The sequence below is a fragment of the Mustela lutreola genome, chromosome 6 (assembly GCF_030435805.1).
Source record: "Mustela lutreola isolate mMusLut2 chromosome 6, mMusLut2.pri, whole genome shotgun sequence".
Taxonomy (NCBI): Eukaryota; Metazoa; Chordata; class Mammalia; order Carnivora; family Mustelidae; genus Mustela; species Mustela lutreola.
In genome coordinates this window covers 29,105,419-29,130,599 of record NC_081295.1, presented here as the reverse complement: position 1 = coordinate 29,130,599, position 25,181 = coordinate 29,105,419, and the positions used below count along the sequence as shown (strand labels likewise).

The following is a 25,181-nucleotide window of genomic DNA, read 5'->3' as shown; positions in this document are numbered from 1 at the left end:
ATTTCAGGGTCATAGGGAAACTCTATTTTTAATATCTTAAGGAATCTCCACACTGTTTTCCAAAGTAGCTATACCAACTTGCATTCTTTAAACATTTTAAGAACAACATAGGGTACTCAAGTTCCAGAAACAGTGGCTTTGAATAAACCTTTTTCTTTTAAAACAGAGTTAAAATTTATAAAATGCCATACCTTCAGAAAGTCTAGACATTTTTTTTTAATATTTTAAAAGATTGAAGAATTCTAAATAATTTACTATTAGAAAATATTTTGGAAGTTGAGAATTTAAATTTACATGGATGTTAGCTTATTTGTTATTTTAAGGATAAAATCTAGGTACCATAATGGCATAAAGTTGGTATATGGTAAATACAGTTATCAAAAAGTATGTGGTTAATTTTTTTGATTTATCAGTTTTAATTGCAAATGCTATGATTAATAAAAATTTAAATCATAATACTGAGAAAACTAATAAAAAGCACAATAATAATAAGTGCTAAGAGTGATATGCATTGTGAACTATGGTATATACACTAATAAGACTTCCCTGAGACTTCCAGTCATGTCAGATGTCGCCAGGTCACTGAGGGGATATATATTCAAACACTTGTCACTCAGTTTTAGCAAGCTAATTGGGAAATTCTTTCTGTTGTGTGATTCTCTATTTCTTTCTGCTCCATTATGGAAACTGATCTACTTTTTTAACTTCAGAAGTACCTTAAAAATGTCTATCTGTAAGCTCTGTTCTTCTTTTATTCCAAACCTTTTAGTCAGGGTGGGCTAACAGTTTTTATGAAAAATGAACAATGCTGAAATCGCAAAGCTTTACTCAGATAAGGTTTATTTCACACTATGTCATAGGGCAGCAGCCCTGAAGAGCGGGAGTACTCTGCTTTTTTTTTTTTTTTAAGATTTATTTGTTTATTTGACAGACAGAGATCACAAGTAGGCAGAGAGACAGGCAGAGAGGGATGGGGACCCCGCGGAGCAGAGAGCCCCATGTGGAGCTCTCCAGGACTCCAGGACTCCAGGACTCCAGGACCGTGAGATCATCATCACCCGAGCCGAAGGCAGAGGCTTAACCCACTGAGCCACCCAGGCGCTCCAGTACTCTGCTTTTTGTCATTCAGGCGCTCCAGTACTCTGCTTTTTGTCATCACTCAGGGACCTGGTCTCCTTTCTTCTACTGATTCAGGCTTCTCTATGGTCTTCAGAAGCCTTCCTGGGACACTTTGCATTCAGCAGGGAGAAGAGTTAAAGAGAGAGTATTAGAGAATAATAATACAGATTTAAAAAAAAAAGATTGTATTTATTTACTTGAGAGAGCAAGTGAGCAAGTGAGAGAGCACAAACCGGTGGAGAGGCAGAGGGAGAGAGAGAAGCAGGCTCCTCGCTGAACAGCGAGCCTAACGCAGGGCTCCATCCCAGGGTCTTGGGATCATAACTGGAGCTGAAGGCAGACGTTTAACTGACTTAGCCACCCAGGTGCCTTGAGAAAAATACAGGATTTTTTAAAGGATTAGACGAACATGTCCCCACCAAGCTGCAGAGAAGTCTGGGGAATATAATCTAATTTTGGGCCCTGGAAACATGAGAAAAGACGTTTAGCAAACAACTAGGATTGCCTCTGTCTCAGTTCCCCTTTTTTGAAACCAGATGTGTCAGTATGGTTAGTTCAGAAAAAAAGAACACTGAGAGTGAAATGGAATTAGGAGTATATTATTGAATTTAAATCTTACACAATCTTTGGAATAGTTAGAAAGTAATCTCTTGGAAAGAAACACTTAACAGATATGGGAAAAGACACTAATTAAGGACTACAGAGAGCCACTGAGAAGAAGTCTGTAGAAGGTTGTTGGCCTGATGTTGTAGATCAGCAGAACAGGGAAACATGAATAAACGCTCCACCCAAACAGAGAAAACATGGAACAGACAGGAACCCAGAAGAACCAACTGGAATCCACAAAGTCATAGTGGGACCTGTGAGAATGGACTGGACTTCACTCTCACATTTAACCCTGGTGACACAATCTGCAAGAAAAATGTGTCCATTTCACAAACCCACACACGTGTGTCGGCTAGGACCCAGACTAAAGGAGGTCATCTTGCCTAGGAGAAGGACCCGTAATCAAGGCATCTGCGCTGTGAGCAAGGAGATTAGCAACAAGATGCCTGTAGCTCTGTGTTGATCACCGGGGGAACGGGCTACAGCTTTCCTTCTCCCTTTCCAATCTCTCATAGATTTCTCTTAGGGCCAAGCTGAATCCAGAAATGGTCAAGGAAGGGAAAACTAGGCAATATATTTCCAACTTAGCTTCAACTTATCATAAAACAATTTATAGTTCCTTGAAAGACACCACTGCACTGTATAACTATATTATTCTGACTGTGGGCTGGCAAAATTATATTGGTAAAAAATAAAAGAAGTATTCCTTGAAGTTCAGTGTATGAATGAATTCTCATACTATGGACTGAGTAGTGTATGTCAAGTATATAACTATATGCTAAGCCCAGTGAAAATTGTCTAAGGAACAAAAACAATATATTTCATTTTGCCTTAGAATCAAGGAGGAGAATGATCATTGACATGGATAGAGAAACCATAGCAATATCTTATTATTTTATTAACTAAAGGTTGCAGTTATTATCGTTAACACTAATTTAAAATTTCCTGCAATTGCAAAGACTCTAAGACTGTAGGCTCTTCAAACCTTAAGTTCAGCAAACTTTTGCTAAGTTTGCTTGTCAAGCAATTTTTCACCAGTTCTCACAGCTATCTAAACATAGTTCCTTTTTCAGTATCTGACCTAAATGCATTTTCTTTAAACAGAAAGAACCTAAAGAACAAGGCCTCAGGGATATAGTACTACCTGAGTCATTCACTCTGAGCCAAAAAAACACAAATACATTCTTTTCAAGGTAGTGGGGTTTTGTGAGGCACTGTAAATTGTTTTGTGATAGATGAGCCCTAGGAAGAGATATGGATTCTGTTAAAACAATCAAAGAAACAATATTTGAGGAAAGAAATACACCCTAGAGTACACAGAGACATTAAATTATGAAGCTCGTGGGTGTTGACCCTTCTATCTATGGCACAACTGAGACCATACGTAAAACACCATCTATGAGTTAGTTAAAGAATCTGAAAGATGCCAAACTCTTATAACCAGGGAAATAGCAAAAGACAAAATGTGATCATATGACCAAAATACTACAGAAAGGTAAGATAACAAAAGATTGATTTAAGATATAAAAGAACATACCAAAAATCTCACAATTCTGGGGAAAATATACAATTCTATGTAGTGGCTCTAAAATGATCCATTTTGCCACAAAGCTGCTGTTGCTAAGAGAGAAAAACATTTGTCTTTCGCCCCAGGTTTCTCTTTCTGGATTTGTAGGTTACAACATTCATTACATCTAATGGAAACAGAAGGAGCAAAAATGTTTTTCTGTACATTTTTCCTATGTTTTCTCTTTGAAGTAATCACCTACTTTTGCTGTGAAATTTGATTACTTTTTTTATGAATTTCTTCCCTAAATACAGTTATATAATACAGTATTTGAGTCAAAATGAGAGAAAGGAGAAAAAGAGGATTCTCTAGAGGCAATAATATTGTGGGTATAAGAGAGTAAAATATAGTGTAATATAACTTTTACAATTGTGTAACTTAGTATATATAGTTGTTTATGACATACAAATAGATGAGTGTATGAATTTCAAAATATAAATTATATATTTATATCAGCATATAAATATATTGTGTACATACATATATAATATAAATAATATATATAGTCATTCTTCTTCAACTATGTCTCTTGACCTCTCTTTCCCTATATTCATCTGGCTCAGTGTGGGGTTATAGAACAACAAAAATGAAATAAACAAAATACCTGTGACTACGTTTCTGCTGTGGATTGATGGTGTGAAGGTAAAGGAAAGTCAACTGATCCACTGCCGAATGGTTTTTCAGGAGTCATTTTGCTCTAATTTGGTTTCCACATGAATGGAACTGAAGAGAAATGACTTCTGTATATTGAAAAAGAGATTGATAAACACACTTGAGTAAGAAAGACATTTCCTCTTTACTTTCTAACTGTGCTAATCAATGTTATGTAACAGGAAGTAAAGAAACAGCTTCTCAGAAAAGTACCCATAGTATGATATATTGTCATAGTCCAGTAATAGACAGCATAGATTGGCTTAGTATTCCAGAAATAAATCTTAATTCATATAAAATTTTAACACGGTGATAAGAGAATAATTATTGAACAAGTAAGTCAGTAATTTCAGAACGAAATAGATATCCAGGTAATTAGGCCAAAACATATACATAAAAACAAGTGCAGACAAAATACAGGTTGGGAAATTTAAGCTTAGAATATATACTATATATGAATTTAGAAATGTTTTGTTTAAAAGCAAAATCAATCTCAAAATAAGGTATTGACAAATTTGTCTCTATAAAACCATAAAGTTTCTGCAAAACAAAAACCATAGAACCACAACAAACTTAAAATAAAAAGGCTAAACTAATTTAGATGAAAAACATTTGCTATAACTATGAAAACAGATCAATATGCTTAAGTAAATGTAATATCAATCAATAGAAATACTCATATAGGCTCAAATGAAAAAAATGGCAAAAAGCAAAAGAACACTTAGATTTAAAAAAACACAAGGCCTTCCAAATATTTTTTAATGTTTAATTAGTGTAAACAAATAAACATATAAATACATAACAACCAAAAATCCCTTTATTTGTCTAACAAATTAACAATTTTTGAAAACATTTTAATATTTCAATATTCAATCTAGTTAAGATTGTTTTAAAAAAAGAGTCTTTAGCAATTTTGGTAGTCATGATATTGGTAAGGTCCTCTCAGAAATTTCAGATCTACTAAAATTAATTAATTTATTCTGTTTAGTTGGACATATGTTTTCATACTATTGAACTTAGTAGGTTTATTCCCGAGAATTCCTGTAATCAATTGTTGAAGCTAATTAGAATTGTTAAAAAGGGTAGGATAGAATTGTATAATTTATATAATGAAGGATAGAAATTATATAATCCTTTCAGTGGATGCAGAAAAAACATTTGACCAAAGTCAACAATCTTTTATGATAAAAACTCTGAACTAAAGGAAGTCTATATTTATTTTATAATGAACATATGCCCCCAAAATTCACAATTTACTATAAGTCTAAATTTAATTAAAACATTTTAATACAAAATAAATAAAGGTAACTTAAAATGTTACAGAGAGGTAACTCCACTTTCAAAAAAAAAAAAGCAAATAACATACATAAAATGTTTATGAAGTTGGTCTGTTAGATGAAATATTTGCCTGGAACATGTAGAATTCAGAGAGAAAATCTCCATTTTTAAACCTTATTAATTAGAAATTATCTTTGTATAGTCTTTGGTATTTCTTAAAGAAAATTTGTGTGTGTGTGTGACTTTTTTTTGGGACTTTTTTGTGTGACTGTTTTGCGTGTGTGTGTAACTACTTTCTTTTGTGACTTTTTGGTTTTGTTTTTTTTGTTTTTGTCCCTTTTTTTTAATTTGAAAGACATCACAAGTAGGCAGAGAGGTAGACAAAGGTAGAAAGAAGGGGAAGCAGGCTCCCTGCTGAGCAGAGAGCCTGATGCGGGGCTCCATCCTAGGAACCTGGGATCATGACCTGAGCTGAAGGCAGATGCTTTTAACCCACTGAGCCACCCAGGTGCCCCTTTTGCAACTTTTTAAAAAGTAAACTCTAAGCCCAATATGGGGTTCAAATTTACCACCCCAAGATCAAAAATTGCATGCTGTACTGAATGAACCAGCCAGGCACCCAGGAAAATTTTTATTTTTGTTTTCAGGTCACTAGTAGTGATGACTTCAAAGAGGAGACTTTGAAAGTATCTTAATCTGTTTTTAGGCTAACACTAAACTTTCTGTTGCCCTGAGACACTGTGATATAGGTGAACATCATCACACCTAAGTTTACTTATAAGGGACCTGGTTGTGTTTAATATTGCCTAAAATTATATTCAAAAAGTAATGGAGCTGGACTTTAAATTTGGAAGTGGGCACAGCAGAGTCTATACACACTTATCAAGTATACTCATCCTCTCACCTTTTGGTAGAGGTTGAGATAAAAAGTGTCCATGGTAAAATTAGTTAGGCACATGGGCAGAATTAGACATGTTGCCTTATTGCTGAAATGTTCAAAGTCTCTGATATGCTACTACACACTGAATTAATGCATATTATATAAGCTTATAATTTTCGGACCTGCTCAAAGTTACTGACCACAGCCTTTTCCTTCTCCATAATATTTTCAGTACTAGTATTTCAAGGAATTAATCTCAAGTTGCTACCATAACAACACTTATGAAATCATGATAATTGGAGTACATTTATTCCAAAGCAACAAATGGAACAATTACAGAACATTTTTAAATAATACTATTGGATACACTGTCTATGCATATACATCTTGTATAGTAGTTCTAAGAGCAAAAATACAACAAAAGGAAGATCAAACTTCTGCATCATTTTCTCTTGTTCTTGACCTTATTTCCACTTATACCTCTTTTGATTCCTTATATATGCTGCTATTTGGGAAAACCTGGTACATTCTAGATCAAAGCTTTTCAAATTTTACTATTCATAATCATCACCTCAAGGAATAGCTAAAATGCAGATTTGGGGTAGAGCACAAGACTGCATTTCTAGTAAGCACCCCAGTGATGTTTTCTCCTGCTTGACCCAGACATTTCGTAGCAAGAAGTTAAGGCAATATCTTTCTTCTCTTAATGTCTCCAAATATATTTTGAAATGATTTTCAGAGTAATTAAGCTCTGTCTCTAACAGACTGATCTGATATAGCTCTTCTCTTAAAGATTTTTTTTTTTTTTAATTTGTCAGAGAGAGAAAGAGAGAGAGAAAGAGAGCACACACAAGCAGGGGGAGTGACAGACAGAAGGAGAAGCTGAGCAGGGAGCCTGACACATGGGACTCAATGTCAGGACCCTGGGATCATGATCTGAGCTGAAGGCAGAAGCTTAACTTCTGAGCCACCCAGGTGCCCCTGATATACCTGTTCTCTAAATGAATAAATAAATAAATAAATAAAATTTTAAAAATCTGATATATTTCATAATCTAGTGAAAATATATACTAATTATTTTTTTCTCTCTCTGAATATTTGTATTTTTAAAAAGAGATCTTCTAATTGGAAATATTTTCCTGCTTTGATACTAATTGCATTGCCTTTATGTTTGAGTAAAATAATAATTTTGAGCTATATTAAAGAGAGAGAATCAGATAAGAAAACTTGAAAGAATTTGGTGAGCTGGTGTATATGTTGAACCTTGCTCCCCACCCCCAATAAATTCACATGTTGAAGTCCTAAACCTGAATAACTTGGATTTAAATAATATTGGAGAAAAGGCCTTCATTTTATTTTTTAATTTTATTATGTTGTGTTAGTCACCATACATCATTAGTTTTGTTTGTTTGTTTTAAAGATTTTATTTATTTATTTGACAGAGAGAGAGAGAGTGTGCGAGAGCACAAGCAAGGGGAGTGACAGGCAAGGGAAAGGGAGAAGCAGGCTCCCCACTGGGCAGGGAGTCAGAGGTGGGGTTTGATTCTAGGACCCGGGGCTCATGATCTGAGCCAAAGGCAGACACTTAACTATCTGAGCTACCCAGGCACGCCACACCATTAGTTTTTGATGTTGTGTTCAATGATTCATTGTTTGCATATAACACCCAGTGCTCTATGCAATTCCTGCCCTCCTTAATACCCATCACCAGGCTAACACAAACCCTCCCTCCCCTCTGAAACCCCCAGTTTGTCCTTTAAAGAAGTAATTAAGGTTAATGAGGTCATTCCTGTGGGTCCTAATCCAATATGGCTGGTATCCTTAGAAGAAGAGATAGACACAGGTGTTCACGTGCACGGGAAGATGACCATGTGAGGTGGCCACCTTCCAGTCAGGGAGAGAGGCTTCAGAAGAAATCAAACCTGCTGAAACTTTGATCTTGGACTTCTAGCCTTGAGGACTGTAAGAAAATAAGTTTCTGTTGTTTAAAGCACTCAGTCTGTGATATTTGGTTATGGCAGCCCCAAGAAACTAATACAATTGAAGTTCATCTAGAATTGCTGAGTATATTTTTTTTAAGGTTTAGCTAATTCTGTCAAAGGGTCTGCAAGATTGTACCTGACAGATATAATGTGTGTTTCATTATATAGAATGTGGCATAGAGAAGTTCCAAATATAAAAATAAAAACCAGATGTGTTGGGGCTCCTGGGTGACTCAGTCAGTTAAGCATCTGCCTTCAGCTCAGATCATGATCCCAAGGTCCTGGAATGGCCCCACATCTGGCTCCTTGCCCAGTGGGGAGCCTGCTTCTCCCTTTCCTTCTGCCCTTTTCCCAATTCTCTTGCCCTTGCTTACTCTGCTCTCTCACTCTCTCTTCTTCAAATAAATAAGTGAAAAATCTTTAAAAGTATCAAATGTGTTTGAAAAACTGGTTAAGCTTTTTGGAAAATGTGTATACATGTGTAAAATATCACACTTCACACTTCCATCCTCAAGTTGGCACATGATTTGAACATCCTGTTCAATTTTTTTATCTGCAAACTGATGGTAATAATAATCAAGCTAATAGATTTTGGGGGAGATATAGAATAAATATAAAATACATAGTACAGTGTGTAGAAAAACTAATTAAATGGAATTATTATTGCCCCTCCCCACCCAGACTACCCTGTTTTTGTTCCTAATTAAATTCTAACTGGAAAAAAAAGACCCATTTGTTTTGAAGATGTTCCCTTGCTAGAGCCCCTTTAATGACACCACGCCAATTTCTTTGCCACTGTCTCCTGTAAACATGCTATACTTCCATTCCCTCATCTATTTGGCAATGTGGCATTAATAATTATGCTAGTTAAATCATCCTAGGGGTTTGTATTTGTATTGTATGAAAGGGGACCAATAAGAGTTTACTTGTTACTTTTTAAGTTTGCATTTTAATTTTCATTGCCCCTTTCATACAATAAATATGAAGTAATATTGATAGTAATAAGGAAGCCATAGATTAATTTGTCCACCTATTAGTAAACTAGATAGAAAAATGGGTGCATCACTATAAAATGAAAGTGAGAAACATTAAAAATTCTAGTGCATCACAACAAGAAAAAATAATGATATGGAATAATAATAATAATAATAATAATATAGATATCTCTTCAGTAATAAATGTAAAGAAATTCCTTGGGCCAGTCTCCTATTTTCATACATAGGAAAGAACACTCCTCAATATGTTTTTGAGAAATTAAATAATGTCATCCAAAATTTGCATGGAAATGATGTAACTCTTGTGATAGTAATTTTACTATCACGAGTTTCACTGTAATTCATTATCTCCTAAGATTCTTAGGCTTCTGAATTCTGATCATAATGATAATGTTTCTGCTTTACACTGCATTGTGAATTATTGGAAGGAGGCTTCATTGTTTTGTAAAATCACAAATACTGGACTCCTCCATGTTCACTTCCACACCATTTATTTGCAGATGAACATTTGTGATGAAAAGGAATAAACCATTATTCTTTGACCTGAACAGTTCTAAAATTTAAAGTTAGTGAGCTGAGATCATTTAACCTAGATAGACTTACCTGCAATATAATATCACGTAATTGTGGAAACATGAAAGTGATGATGTGGAACAACCTTAGATGGATTTTCTTATACTCAGATGGCGGTGCAGCTGGTCAACTTGAATGAGGCCTCATTTAATATCTTTAATTAGGGTTTAACTGTAAGTTTAAAAGTCATTTTTAAATGGTTAGTCTTATATATTCATATGCTCTTATAATACATCCTAAAAATTCAAATTCATTCTTGATTGAAGTCACAACATAAAATTTAAATGTTATCTCATGGACACTAATTTCCTCTGCCATAACTAGTTGTGTGAGTCTACATTTCAATTCTAAAGCTTTTTTTTCTTTTTTACTGTAATATATCTTGAAAGATTTAAATCACATATTCAAAAAATAATTGCCATTTTAAATTGAGCTCAGAGCAGAACAAACCAATTACTGTAGTTGCATCAGTGTAAAGCATTTTACTCTTCTCCCAGCTCCAGAAGTGTGCATACCTCCTCGATCACAATTATTATCACATTACTGCTGCATTGGTATTCACCTCCTGAAGTAGACTAAAAAGTTTCTGGGGGAATGAATATCCTTGAAGTTCATATTGGATTGTAATGGTCTTATTTGACACAATTTAAAATATGAGAATCTATAGTCAAATTAATTTATATTCATCCTCAAAATCTTTGACTGAATTCTGAGTGGAAATAGTGAAAATCAACACACACACACACACACATTCCATGGTACCATTTAACCATAAAGACTACAGCTATTTAACTAGAGATATTAAAATCTATATTTGTTTAGAACTATGGTTAAAGGAGGATATCTTAGTACCTAATGACTTGTTTATGACGTACTCAGTGAAAAATACAGAGAATCTGACTAACAGTGTTTTGTTTATTATTTTTAAACTTTTAAATTGACTTCATTGAACTATAATTTATTTGCAACAAAATGCATCAATTTTAAATGTATAGTTTAATTCATTTTGGTAAATGAATACAATTTTATAACCAGCAATGCAATGAAAATATAGAGTATTTCCATCACCCAAGCAAATTCCTTTTGACCCTTTGCAGTCAATCCCACTTCCACCTCAGGGTCTTAGTCACCACTACTCTATTTCCTATCGCCATGCTTTAGTTATGTGGATTTTGGAACTTTATAGAAATGGAATCATACATGGGGATCCTGGGTGGTTCAGTTGGTTAAGCATCTGCCTTTAGCTTAGGTCATAATGCCAGGGTCCTGGGACTGAGTCCAACGTCCAGTTCCTTTCTCAGCAGGGAACCTGCTTCTCCCTCTGCCTGCCACTCCCCCTGCTTGTGCTCTCTCTCTCTCTGACAAATAAAGAAATAGAATCTTTAAAATAAAAAACAAAACAAAACAAAACAAAACAAAACAAAAAACCTTAAAGGGGCGCCTGGGTGGCTCAGTGGGTTAAAGCCTCTGCCTTCGGCTCAGGTCATGATCCCAGGGTCCTGGAATAGAGCCCCGCATCGGGCTGTCCGCTCCGCGGATAGCCTGCTTCCTCCTCTTTCTCTTTCTACCTGCCTCTCTGCCTACTTGTGATCTCTGTCTGTCAAATAAATAAATAAATAAAATCTTAAAAAGAAAAAAAAAAACTTAAAAAAAAAGAGAGATGGAATCATACAGTAGACGCTATTTTGGGGTTGGATTCTTTCTTTCCTTTCTTTCTTTCTTTCTTTCTTTCTTTCTTTCTTTCTTTCTTTCTTTCTTTTATTTTTTTCTGTGTTCCAAGATTAGTTGTTTATGCACCACACACAGTGCTCCATGCAATATGTGCCCTCCTTAATACCCACCACCATCTCAAGGAAGCTTTTCTGGATACTCCACTAGACATCCACATTGTATGTTACAAGTATGCACATCATGACCCTTTCTATCAGAATCACTGCTCCAAGTATGAAGACCAAGCTATAATCTGATATCTCTGATTACTGCATCAAAACTAAGTTACATTTTGACTATATCCACTGTAAGCCTATTTATCTATATAACATTGACCAGGCTCTCCCAACCCCTGTCCCTTCTCCCCTCCAAAACCCTCAGTTTGTTTCTCAACACAATGCTTTTGGCTTTATTCATATTGTATTTGTCAGTAGGTATTTCCTTTCCATTTTCATTTAAATTGTATGACTCTACCAATATTTGTTTATCCATTTATTTGTTGATGAGGATTTCAATTGTTTCCAGTTTGGAACTATTAATAATAAAAGTGTCTTAAACATTCACAGTCAAGTCTTCTATTGAGGCTGTGTTTTCATTTCTTTTGGGAAATACCTATGAATAAAATTGCTGGTTCATACGATTAAATCTATGTTTAACATTATAAGAAACTGCCAACCAAAGTAGTTGTAAAATTTTAGTCCCATCACTAATTGAAATTCCAGCTGCCTCACAATCTCACCAATACACAGTAGATTCAGTTCTAGTGGGTGTGTAGTGATATTTTGATCTGGTGTTAATGTGTTTATTTATTTATTTTTTTAAAGATTTTATTTATTTATTTGACAGTAAGAGAGATAGCAAGTAGGCAGAGAGGCGAGCAGAGAGAGAGGGGGAAGCAGTCTCCTTGCTGAGCAGAGAGCCCAGTGCTGGGCTCAATCCTAGGATCCTGAGATCATGACCTGAGCCGAAAGTGGAGGCTTAACTCCCTGAGTCACCCAGGCACCCCCGGTGTTAATATGCCTTTCTCAGATGGCTAAATATATGTGTTTATTGGCCATTTGTATGTCTTCTTTTATGAAGTGTTAAAATATTTTGACCACCTTCTTGGAATGTTTGCCTTATTATTGAATTATAAATTTTTTTTACATATTGTGTATCACACTGGCACCCAAAGCTATAAGAGAAGCTAGGAAAGCAATTATCTGGCCTTTTATAGCCTGTATAGTAGAAAAAATGGCAAGGCAAAAATTGCTGGTTATTATAGCAATTGTATTAGCCAATCAGCATTATTTTCCATAGCTAGTGATCCATATTTGTAACACTTAACTGAAGTAACTATTATAATATGACATGCAACAATATGTGTGGTCATGAAGGGTATGTGTGTACAAATATGTATATATAGTTATTAGATGTAATATGTGGCATTGGGTGAGGAACTAATAAGGATAATATTCTATTTGCTTTCTGATTAAAAACACAATGAGCAAATAACAAAAAATATTATTGAGGTTTACTATTTTTAATATCCCTTAATGAGGAAAATGTTACACTGTTTTAATTTATTGTATTTGCAATATATTGAGATAGAGATGGTTGTTGATAGATACACAACAGAGACTTCCATCTACTTAAGAAATGTGACATTGTATGACTCCGAATGCTAAGCATTATACAAAAATCACAAGCAATAAGTCTTGCAGTAATTCACTGTGAGAGATATGAAATAAAGAATTGTGAAATAGGTGTGGTTTTAAATAAAAATTAATATATGCAAGAAAAGAAGCAGAAAATTTATTCTTATTTACAAAGAATAAGTTTTCTTTGTAAAACAATGAGTATAAGCGAAGAGGAGCTTGGGCAATTAAAAAGTAAAGAATAAGGGTTATCTGGGTGACACAGTCAGTTAAGTGTCCAGCTCTTGATTTCCACTCAGATCACGATCTCAGTGTAGTTGAGATTGAGCGCCTCATGTGGCTCTGCCTGAGCGTAAAGCCTGCTTAAGATTCTCTCTCTCCTTCTTCTGCCCCTCCCCATGCTCACTCTCTCAAATAAATGAATATTTAAAAACAAATTTAGAAAAAGATACAACATTTCTCCCAACTTGTTATTGTGTGTACCAAAGGGATTCACATACTTTTTTAGTATTTTTTTGGTATCTGTCTAGCTATATGCCAAAAAGAAAAATTTAGGGAAAATTACAGAACATTTAGCATTTAGAACCATGCAGTATCATTGTATTAGTCAGAATTCTCTAGAGAAAGAGAACCAATAGGACACACACACATAGATATAGATATATAGATATTAGATATATCAAAAGAGGTTTATTATAAATCACTGGCTCATGCAATATGGAGATTAAGAAGCCCCAAGACCTGCAGTTGGTGGGCTAGAGACCCAGGAGAGCTGATAGTGGTTTCCAGTCTGTCTGAAGGCCTGAGAACCAGGAGAGCTGTTGATATGAACTCCAGTCTAAAAATCAGAGGGCTTAAGACCCAAGGCAATAAAAGAAAAATGTTCCAGCGTCAGTCAGTCAGGCAGGAGAAGTTCACTTTTCAGCCTATTTATTGTACTTAAGTCTTTAATAGATTGGATGAGGCCCATCCCCGTGAAGCTAAGCAAGCTGTTTTACTAAGCCTCCTGATTCAGGTGTTAATTATATCTGGAAACACACAGACACACCCAGAATAATGTGCAACCAAGTGTCTGGGAAGCGTTTGATGCAGTCAAGTCGACACTTAAAGAGTTATCACAATCATATTGTTTCTTAAGTAGATGGTAAATCTCTACATTGGAGATTTATCTCAGGTTTCAGTGTATAAAAATATGCAATAAATGTGCATAACATAACCTTTCCTTATATAGGATATGTAAAATATGATGGGATTTGTTTATATTTGTTGTCTCCTTGACTTTCTTAGTTAAGGAACATATAATGTGTCTCTGCTTTATGTTTTGCTCTCTATTTAGTCCTCCCACATTACATGTGTGCTTTGCTATATATTTCGGTCCATATCCTCAGATTTAGAGTTTTTCTGAGGTTACAGAAAATTTCCCAAAATGTTTATGTATTTTTTTAATTTTTTAAATTTATTTTTTATTTTCAGCATAACAGTATTCATTATTTTTGCACCACACCCAGTGCTCCACGCAATCCGTGCCCTCTACAATACCCACCACCTGGTACCCCGACCTCCCACCCCCCACCCCTGCAAAACCCTCAGATTGTTTTTCAGAGTCCATAGTCTCTCATGGTTCACCTCCCCTTCCAATTTACCCCAACTCCCTTCTCCTCTCTAACACCCCTTGTCCTCCATGATATTTGTTATGCTCCACAAATAAGTGAAACCATATGATAATTGACTCTCTCTGTTTGACTTATTTTACTCAGCATAATCTCTTCCAGTCCCGTCCATGTTGCTACAAAAGTTGGGTATTCATCCTTTCTGATGGAGGCATAATACTCCATAGTGTATATGGACCACATCTTTTGTTCCAGTGCCTGAAATAATTCTCTGGTGTCACTGAGTCATTCTCTCAGGATGGTTACTTTGGGTGGCAAGTCAACATAGAGCAGTACAGGTGCCAATTAATAATGAGACTTGACCTGTTTTTCATATCAAAGGTGATAGACTAATTTTAGACTTTTACTATACAATAAGTTGAGGAATAATAATTTCTTACATGTAGATCTATAAGGTAATATCAAATGTTATTTAGTACACTTTATTCATCCTTTTGAGTGTCCAACTTCTATTAATTCCTATTATAGTTGTTTGTGTGCTTGTTTCTTTAGTGATGAAATAGAAAGGCAGAAATGGCAACAAGTCCAAAACAAGCAAAAACTTGCTTGGTCAGAACATTTTAACAGACATAGACACAAAATTGGGATCTGATTGGCAAGATGATTCAAGCAATAGACAAATTGAATGGCATTCAAAGTGGCAAATTAATACATATTTAATTCAGTTTTCACTTGCTACTTCAAACATAAAAGTGAACCAGGCAGTACCTGAATTCAGAGGATTCACATCCTAGGAAAATGATTAAGTTCTGTTACTAAGAAGAGGAGGAATGATTGGTGATCACAAAGCAGATGTTGACATTAATATCTAGCTCTTGATAGACGTCTGGGCATTTGTCAAATGAAGGGAAAGTCAAAGAATACTTTATGTGGATGGATAAGTGAACAAAGGACCCAGGTATTTGAAAGACGCTACTCTGCCACATTTGGCAAAGCAGCTGGAGATCTAAGTGGAGACACGAGATGCTTTTTGTACTCCTTGCAGAATAGTTTGATCTTCACTCTCTTTCCAGTCTCCGTAAGGGAGTGATGTGCACACCTCTACCTTTATGACAGATGACACTAGCATTAACATGAGAGATTGTGAAGGTGGAGCAATTTTGTAACAGCCCAAACAAGAGAAAGACCTAGAATACAGCTGTACAAAAAGAATGGATAAGAAGAAAGTTTATAAAATATTTGTGGGAGATTTGGGATCCTTCTGTGACAGCTTGGGTGAAAGACAAAAATGACAGGTAGAAATCAAAGATGGGTTTGAGGGTCTACCTTGATAATTGTATTAACTAAGATAAACAATACAAAAGTAGAAGTACATTAAATGATTTGTTGGAAGCAAAAGAATAAGGTAAATGAAATTAATGAGCTATAAACTTCAACACCACATATTTTCCCAGACCCTCCCCAAGACACTAGGTAATGGTCTTAGCAATAACGTATTCACAGGAATATAAGGTGTTTTTTTTTTTTTTTAATTTCTTATTTTTGTAAGATTTGCTTGTTTACTTAGGTCCAATTTAGTTGCAATTGGTATCTCTTTGAACTCAAACTTCCCCTCAATCATACTTCTTCTTGGCTTCTTTTTGTGCTCACATATTGAACAGCCTGGAAGATTATTGAGATTTGGCCAAGGAGAATTCGAGTTGGAGATACTCTTTGTTTTTAGTGGGATTTGTGACACTTCTGTATTTGAATAACCTTCCATGTTCAGGTAAACTTGCCATTAACCATCCTCTTGCAGAAACAACTTCCAGAAATATTTCGACTGTACACTGTGTGCCAAGTCATGCACAATGTAACCTAAAATCATAGAATTAAGACTCTCTTATACTAACATAGTTTATGTTGTTTGGCACCAACAATAAATAGTCATGAAGAAGAAACAGGATTTGAGATGTACTGAGTCAGAGGATAATCTATGGAAAGTTTGTCCAGTCATGGTATATATAAAATTATAAATGGGGAATTCAGGGATTTTAAAAATTTTTAGTTAAAGTACAGTTGACATATATTAGTTTCAGGTATACAACACAGTGATTTGAAAATTCTGTTCTTACTGATGCCTAATTAAAATGTATCACTTTTCATGTCAAGAATACACTCGATAATGTAGCATAAAACCTATAAATATGTTGCATTTTCATATACTTTTCTATTTCTTGGTAGGTAAATACAAAATTGAAAATAATTCTTGTGTTTATAGAGCACCAAACAGTAGCAGCTTATGATAGAAGTTTATTCTCTATGTAACAGTTTGTGAATGAAAGAAACTTGATAAAGATTTTCTAAAATTAGTATAAAAATTCTAATAAAAATTATATATGCTGAAATTGCCCATCAGAGGTGTCCTTTTGGAAAGGGTCAGACCTCTGCCAAGGTCTGTCACTGACTAGGACCATCCGAGGGAAAGTGTGTCCTCAGCATAAATGAAGTTGTAAATTAGAGGGATGGGAATTGGAGCTATTAGCCAACTATACTCTCCAAAGTAGTAGGTCTGATTGGCACAACTCTATGGACACTATCATCTACAGCATACATGGCAGAATTTCCTGTTCAATGTGAGTTTGAAGAATAGCTCCTGCATTTTCTCATGAGCCTCTCTTACTCAGTGGAAATTTAAAAGAGGGAGTTTAATAGGAAGAATTGTAGATCTTAATACTGTAGTTGACATTGGGGTACAACTGGTACTCATCCTCTTCCTCCATGACTATGCATTCAAAATTACTCCAAACTTTCGCTGTCACTGGTAATGTGATCCAAACCAACATTGCTGGGAAGCCTGAGGCAAATTGTACCCTATCAGGCTGGAGACTCTGGACTTGTCTACTTACAGATACATGGGAAAATTAAGAACCAGGAGGTACTTAAATCAATCACATGAGCTCCTCACATATTCTTCTGTGTACCCATTATATAAAAGCAGCTCTATTACCTCTTGATGTTCAAGATAAATTGCTCCTGCAAAGATGGCAACTTTGTAATCTATCTGCTGGTCTGGATTTCAGAAATCCAAAGTATCCTGGTAGTGGACGTAGCTTCTAGTTTAATGTAAGCTCCTTGCTATATTCCGTGGAGGAAGTTTTCCCTTTTTGGAGGCAAAACTACAACCCTGCAGAGTTCAGAGTTATGAGGATTGGAATTTTCTCAAAATTTCTCCTATGGGTTCAAAGGAAGGGATGGTAAGAGAAGATACTCAGGCATTCAGCCCTTTGTTCTTGGGCCAGTGTCTTATTCCTACTAAGGACAAAACACCATATAAAGATCTCTGATTTAATGAATGCACAACATCTTGAAAAGGGACACTTTTTCCTTTCAGAGTATTGTCTTCAAACTGTCACTTCAGTTATGCCTTGAGTAGGTCATCCTAAGGTTCTATGTGGCTGGCTGCTTCTGGAGGGAAGAGCTCATGGGTCGTGGCTGACTCCCACACATCCTTCACTGTGAAGTCAGAAGCCTACTTAGATGCTACGCCTGCACCTGTGAATTAGGTGATCTGTAAGCACCCCGAATGGTTGCCTGGTAAGTCTCTGGAGACCAGAATGAAAACCTATACTTCGAATAGATATTTATCCTTATGAAGACAAACTTTTGGCCTTCCAAGTTGGAAGAAACTCAATTTAGACAGTTACAGGTTGAATAATTTTGTATTGGGGGCTCAGCATTCATCTCTGTTGCTCCCAATTTGGTTGGGTCTATACATAATCTTTATCTCTGTGAGTGTGGTCACTCTTTCATGTAATTATCATGCTATTTCTGAAGTGTTTTCTTATTTGTAATAGAGAATGCAGCACTTATTAATTTGGTTTTTATATTAAAAAGATATCCATCTGGCATGCCCTTGAATATTGTACTCCTAAAAACTGGCAGAATTGGAATGCTTCCTAAACTTTGTAGACTTATCATGTGTCTTCTGGATGGTAATATCTCACCAAATTCTCCAGTGTACCTCATGTATTACATATCATATCAACATGGTATTAATAAATATAATGGATTAGTGTGATGCTTTATGTGATACCCAGTTTGTACAGATTTTTCCAGACTATATTATCATAGAAGGCAAAATAGGTGATATAATCCTCAAGAAAATCAGTAAATGGCTATTATTTTTCACTCCTTATGAATGAAAGGCATTTATGATTCTCTTTGGTACATGGAATAGCAGACAATGCAGTGACCAAATCAATGGCTGTATGCCCTGCACCTATGTATACCATGTACCTTAGTAATCTTTCTAACTATGATGCTACAACTGGCACAGTGGTTGCAGTCCATGTTTCCACTTGGTTGAGCCTACCATAGGCTACAGTGATTCTCCAAAGTTCATTCTATTTCTGCAGGGACCAGAATGGCAAGTTAAACAGCCACATAATAGGAGCCATTGATCCCGAATGCTTTAAGTCTTTAATGGTGGTGCTGATTTGATCCATCCTCCTAGAATGTAATTTTAGTTTTAATTTTGTCTCAGAGGTTTTTCACTTGACCTTTCCTACTATCAAGCTTATACCCAAAGGTAATGGAACAATGTAGTGTCCACTCAAATTGCCAAGTACATCCGTTCCAGTTTTATACTCAGGGACTGTGAAAATGATCATAGAGCAAGTTCATGGAACAAGTGGGCCGAATGAGATGGACTTTGACAGAAAATGCACGTATTGTTTGGTGCCTGTAAGTCTCCACTCTGCCAGGTAGGCCATGAGAGTAGTTGAGTTTTTGGTGTCAGCTCAGTTGCTGTGTCCTATAGTCTGTTATATACCCATCTGAGTATTTGCCTTTCCTTTGAGTATAGAGTCACCCAGTAGTCATAGACCCCTTTTGCGGTGGGGGGGACAATACTTTATATTGTTACTCTGCTGTTGCAAGACTCCTTTTTTCCTGGGCATTTTCTTCAATCAACATTTTTCAAATCTAAAAACTGTTTCAAATCTAGGACGTGAACAAGGGATTCATGAAATTTTATTGGGATGATTGCTCTCAGCCTTTTGCTCCTTTGTTCTTATTTCCTGGTTATGAATCTTAAGTAGCATCCTTATTCTCTGTTCATCTAATTTGTTTTAAGGGTACCAGACTCTGTTAACTGTATCTGAAAACTCCTCTAGACCCAGCTCCCTTCTCTTCCCCTTTGAATTTGCCATATTATTGCAATTATGGTCTCCTAGCTTCTGGTGGTTCAGTGATGCTTATGGTCTCTATTACTTCAGGATTCTGTCATCCCCTGAGATACTAAAAAGCCCAGCACTGTGACTGCTTGTCCTTTAGTCATCAGCCTACTGCAGAGAAGAGACATGATGGAACTTTTTATGGTTTAATAAAACTTCCACCAACTCATTCCTAATGGCCTTTGTGTCATGTCCACGGTCCCTTTCATGGAATGTAATTCCCTCTTGGGTCCTCTGGCATGACATCATATGCCCATTATAGCATGTGCATGTCCCCTTATTCATTCCCATGTCATCTTCCAGGGCAACTTGGGCATTCTATTTTGCTCAGCATTCACCATTACTTTCTCACCCTGGGTGGTTTCTAAGAATCACCCTGGTGGTGAGTTTGCCTCATTTCTTGGGATTCTTGACAGAATATTTAACCTCATGCCATAAAAAAGTATCCTTAAAACAATGCCTTCCTTATCCACTCTTAAATTTAAAAAACCACTTTAAAACTAACACCCACATAATTTAATCCCAGGATCTTTCCCTAGCTTCTGTCATTAAATACAGTTAATTCTTGCTGGTCTTTTGGTACACAATTTCTTTGCTGCCCTTTGAGATCATCTGTGCTTCCTGCAACAAAATAGCTGAGCAGTGTGTTTTCATGTTCACCATAACCTCATATTAATATTTAAAATTTGCATTCTTAACAAGTACCTCCTGCATCATATATGGCTTATTCCATAACACCTTGGTTAACCACTATGCAAGAAGTTAGATTTGCAGTATTACACTTCTATCATATTGATATTCCTTCCTTCAAATTGAAGAACACTAGACGTGGGTTTTGAAGAATGAGTGGAATTTCAAAAATTCAAGCAACATGAAGAACTTTCAAAGAAAAGAGAAAACAAAAAGGATAACACTGGCAAGCTGACCCATTTGATTGAGTACAGAGTGGACTGCAAAGAAACAGAACATTGAATAGAGTTTCAGGAAGGGGTTAAGATAAACAGAAGTATCAGTTAAAGGAACAGAAAAATTATATACTGAAATTATATAATTTATAATATAAGACCAAAATTTGTATAATAATGTACTGAAAATCCGGGAATACGTATTTGATGGCTCTGTGAAGAATAATATTTTGGGATGTGGAAATTGGCCTTCTACAGAGTGACAGGAGTAGAGAGGCAAGAGTAGAATTTTCTGAGAAACCAATGGTTCATTCACAAAGAAATCCACCACTCATGGTATTTCTAGCTAGGACTATTTAAAAATTTTCTCACATGTATGAGCATTGGGAATGATAAAACCACTACTCTGCTAGTAAAAGTTCAACAACTCTTCTCCAGGGGAAAAAAAAAAACAGGAAAAAGAAAAAGAAAGAAAGAAAGAAAGAAAGAAAGAAAGAAAGAAAGAAAGAAAGAAAGAAAGAAAGAAAGAGAAAGAAAGAAAGAAAGAAAACTTGATTTGTTGCATTTGCCCAGTCTGTGGTGTAAATACTCGTACCACGGCTGATTCTAAACTACTCACATGCTTACAAGATTCCTGAACACTAACAATCAGTTCTCAAAATGAAGCAAAACAACAAAACAAAAAAACCAATCAGCTCTCAGATATAATAGGAGTCTGCTTTAGTACTTCATTGCTAAAAAGTCAGAATGACTTAATGTTAATAAGACACCAAGAAATACAGAATATTTAAATTCCTTCAAATGTTCCTAATTTAAAGTGAGCATAGAAGAAATATAGTTACTATTTTATCTGAGGGTGATTTCAGATATTGGTTAAACCTAAAATTGTTCTTTATTTATAGTCTAAGGAATGTTTCCTGGGGTTCCTAAACTTTGCAAAACAACTGTTGTGGCATTATAAAACCTATGTTTCTGATAATATCATAATCCTCAAAATAAGTGAATTTTCCTCCTTATAAATGAAATACTTCCATTTTCATCTTTTGAAACTCCATATGAATGAATTCAGCAATCTAAAATGCTTTGTCTTGTGGCCCATGGCAGACTTAATTATCTGGAAAATGAAAATCCTATTATATATCTTATAATTCTTGTTTCATACAGGCACAAGAGCATATAATTTAATACAACATCTGTTCCTAAATACATAACTTTAAGCTTTTGAAGTAATTTGAGAAATTTAGAAAATTGAATTCTGTGAAATGAACATCTAATTCTGAAAATCCTATTTCTAAATTTTTGATTAACTAAATATTTTAATTTTATTTTTCAACAATTTGAACTTTTATTTTAGGTTCTTCCTTTTTTTAAATTCTGAATTAATTCTGGGCCAAATGCACTAAGCTCAAAATCCCTCTATTTGAATTGTCTTCTACTAGAGATGAACTTAGCAGTTAACTAGTCTTACTTTCAAATGTCTTTTCTATGCAAACAAATCACTTAAATATCAAATTTATATTTGAATCTCTTGTAATTTGGTGAGTATTCATAAGGAATATTTAATTTATATGTGGACCAATGAAAAAGAGTTTAAAAAATAAGATACACTTAAACTATGTAGATTAGAACATAGATGCCTAGTTTAAGATGAAATTTCATTCAAACATATAAGTTATTTATTTTTAACACTTCTGCTAATTATATCTTATGGCTTTTTCTTTGTAAATTATCACCTTTTTTTGGCATCATGAGTGCTAGCCTAATAAACATGAGACATTTTATTACTTTGCAAAAGCATAGAAGTGTATATAGACTGAAAACTAACATTAGATGACAATAATTTTTGCCCAAGTTTACTAAGTATGCTACTCCTATTTCTTTAAAGATTTGTTTATTTATTTGAGAGAGATAATGTGTGCACATGTGTGTGCACATGTTAGTTAAGGGGCAGATGGAGAGGCCATCTAGCAGATTCCCCATTAAGAGGGGAGCTGGACATGGGGCTTGCTCTCAGGACCCTGAGATCATGACCTGAGCTGAAACCAAGAGTGGGACGTTCAACTGACTGAGCCATTCAGGTGTCCCCTTTTAAAAGCAAAGCTGTTTAGAAAGTTTATATCTTTCACTATGGGCTTCGTCTTGGCTAGATGTGGATTTAACTTACATTTTTCAATTTTCAAAAGACTTAGTGGAACTTAGCAATTAAATACCTACAAGTAACATAAAAGAATTTGATATTTTAAAATGATAATGTTTCATGTGTGTGTGTGGATTTGTGCACACGTGTTGTATTTTGTTTTATTTTGTTTGATTTTGTGTAATGTTTGCACAAACACGTCTGTGTTATTTTATGCTTGAAACAAAATCTTGCTTGGTGAAATATCCCCTCTGCTATACCAAAAACTTTAGTTGTTTGGGATTCAGATTGACAAACTACATTTTGTACAAAAAAAAAGAAAGAAAAACAAAAAAAAAAAACAACAAAAAACACAAAAAAGCACATTCAAATCAAATCAAATGAATAGTTAGTATGTAGTTTTAAGAAATATAGTATCACCACAGTTTTTAATCATCAGAAAATGAGAAGTCAGGGCATTTTTGAGATTACTTCAGAGGTCATTATTAAGTTTGATTGTCTTAGAGTTTCAAATTACTTGGACAAAGTAGTTCTTATTTTAAATTAATTTTCAAATGATATTGTTAAGTTTTAAAAACCATATTGATCTGGAGGTGAAGTGATTATAAAATAACCAGGATGTTAAACATTTATAGCAAACTAAAATTCATCTATGCTCTGATGTAGATAAAAATAGTACTTCACTACTCAAATGATTAGACATATATTTTGAAGCTCCAATCTAAAATATTTATCCTGAAGGTAAAGGAATTATATTAGCTTAATATACTGAAAATATCCATTACACTATAGCATATTTTTATTAAAATGATCAAAGGTATTATTAAAAATGTAATCCTTAGCCTCAGAATTTGAATGGGTAAAATATTTCTCATCAAGAATTAATTTTTTTTTCTTTTTTTAACTTCCATAGGTATAGGAGTAGTTAATTAGAAATTCATCCAAATGTGGTCAGAGTTATACGGTCTAGACAAGAGAGTGTATATTTACATTTTCATGGTAAGAATCTATGTTATTAAATAAAATAAGAGGTAAATTATTTTGCAGTATCAAAAAGAATTCTGGTAGTCATAATCCCAGTGATTTTTTCCAACATCAGTAGAAACAACTGAAAGTGAGGATGAGAAATAGGACTGGCTCAGGAAAGTTGCTTCAAGTTCTATTTATGCTATAACTGTGCTTCTTGGCCATCGTAAATCTCCTCCCCATAGGAGAGCTAATACAAGACTTACCATCTGACCAAATCTCTATGTCCTTTATGTAAAAGAAAAACAGACAATTTTCTATAGAAGTGGCTCTATTGTGACTATGAAGTCCTCAGAACAAGGTTCATCTTTCCCAGCATTTGAAGATCTTACAACATATCCCAAGATGACCTACTGTCACGTGAACACAGCAGTTACACAAAATCTGCTCCTGTGTTTATCAATCAGACTTTGCCCTAAGGAGAGGTACCAGCTGGGAGATAGAACAAATATATGCTGGCTAATTGAACATAATTAAAAAAAAAAAAAGCACTGTTCAGTCATCCAACAGCAGAGGAAGGAAGTCCAATTCCACTCTCTTTCCCACTATCTTTATTTCATAACCTTGATGATATTACCAGGATCAGCTGATGTATTACCCATATAAATCACTATATATGTCACTATGTATGTGCTTTATCTTGATTTGCTTTGTTCATCCATTAGCAAGATGTATCCTAGGGTATCAAAAAAACCTAAGAGAGGTTATTTTTTTTATGTCTGGCAGCGCTGAAAAATTTTCCAAATAAATTAATGGTAATTCCCTGTTTGCTTTATATGATTTACTTATGAAAGTTTCTGTAGAAACATCCTACTTTTGGATAGTGGGGGAAACCTGTGGTTTATTACCTTACAATGAATGTTCCAATACTATTTATACAAATTTAATTATTGAAAAACTCAGGGGCCTAAAGCAAGCTTTTATGTGACACTGAGTATATTAATTAGAATTTGTTCAAAGTTCTCTTTTGTTTTTAAATAATCTCTATTTTTTCCTAGGCTGGATTTTTATCTTTATCTTTCTCTATCATATTAGTAACATCTATATGACATATATACTGATTAAATATATTTATTATATAACATATCGAGTATATAATATATATGTATACCATATATATTATATATATATTACTACCATGGTTTTTAGGATTTTCTTTTTTTTAATAAATATATTTATTTATTTGACAGAGAGAGGGATCACAATTAGGCAGAGAGGCAAGCAGAGAGAAGGGGAAAGCAGGCTCCCTGCTGGGCAGCGGACCCAATGTGGGGCTCGATCCCAGGACC

General features: G+C 34.9%; 1 long non-coding RNA gene across 1 annotated transcript in view; it reads right to left on the bottom strand.

Annotated features, from left to right (window-relative positions):
- Positions 1-1,126: 1,126 nt before the first annotated feature.
- The window catches only part of LOC131833110 (uncharacterized), a 31,079-nt gene continuing 7,024 nt past the window's right edge, over positions 1,127-25,181 (bottom strand). Inside the window, exons 2-4 of the long non-coding RNA XR_009354323.1 lie at positions 9,682-9,822; positions 3,897-4,032; positions 1,127-1,229 (exon numbers count right to left, since the gene is read on the bottom strand). This is a non-coding gene — a long non-coding RNA (uncharacterized LOC131833110). The remainder of the gene's footprint in view (positions 1,230-3,896; positions 4,033-9,681; positions 9,823-25,181) is intronic.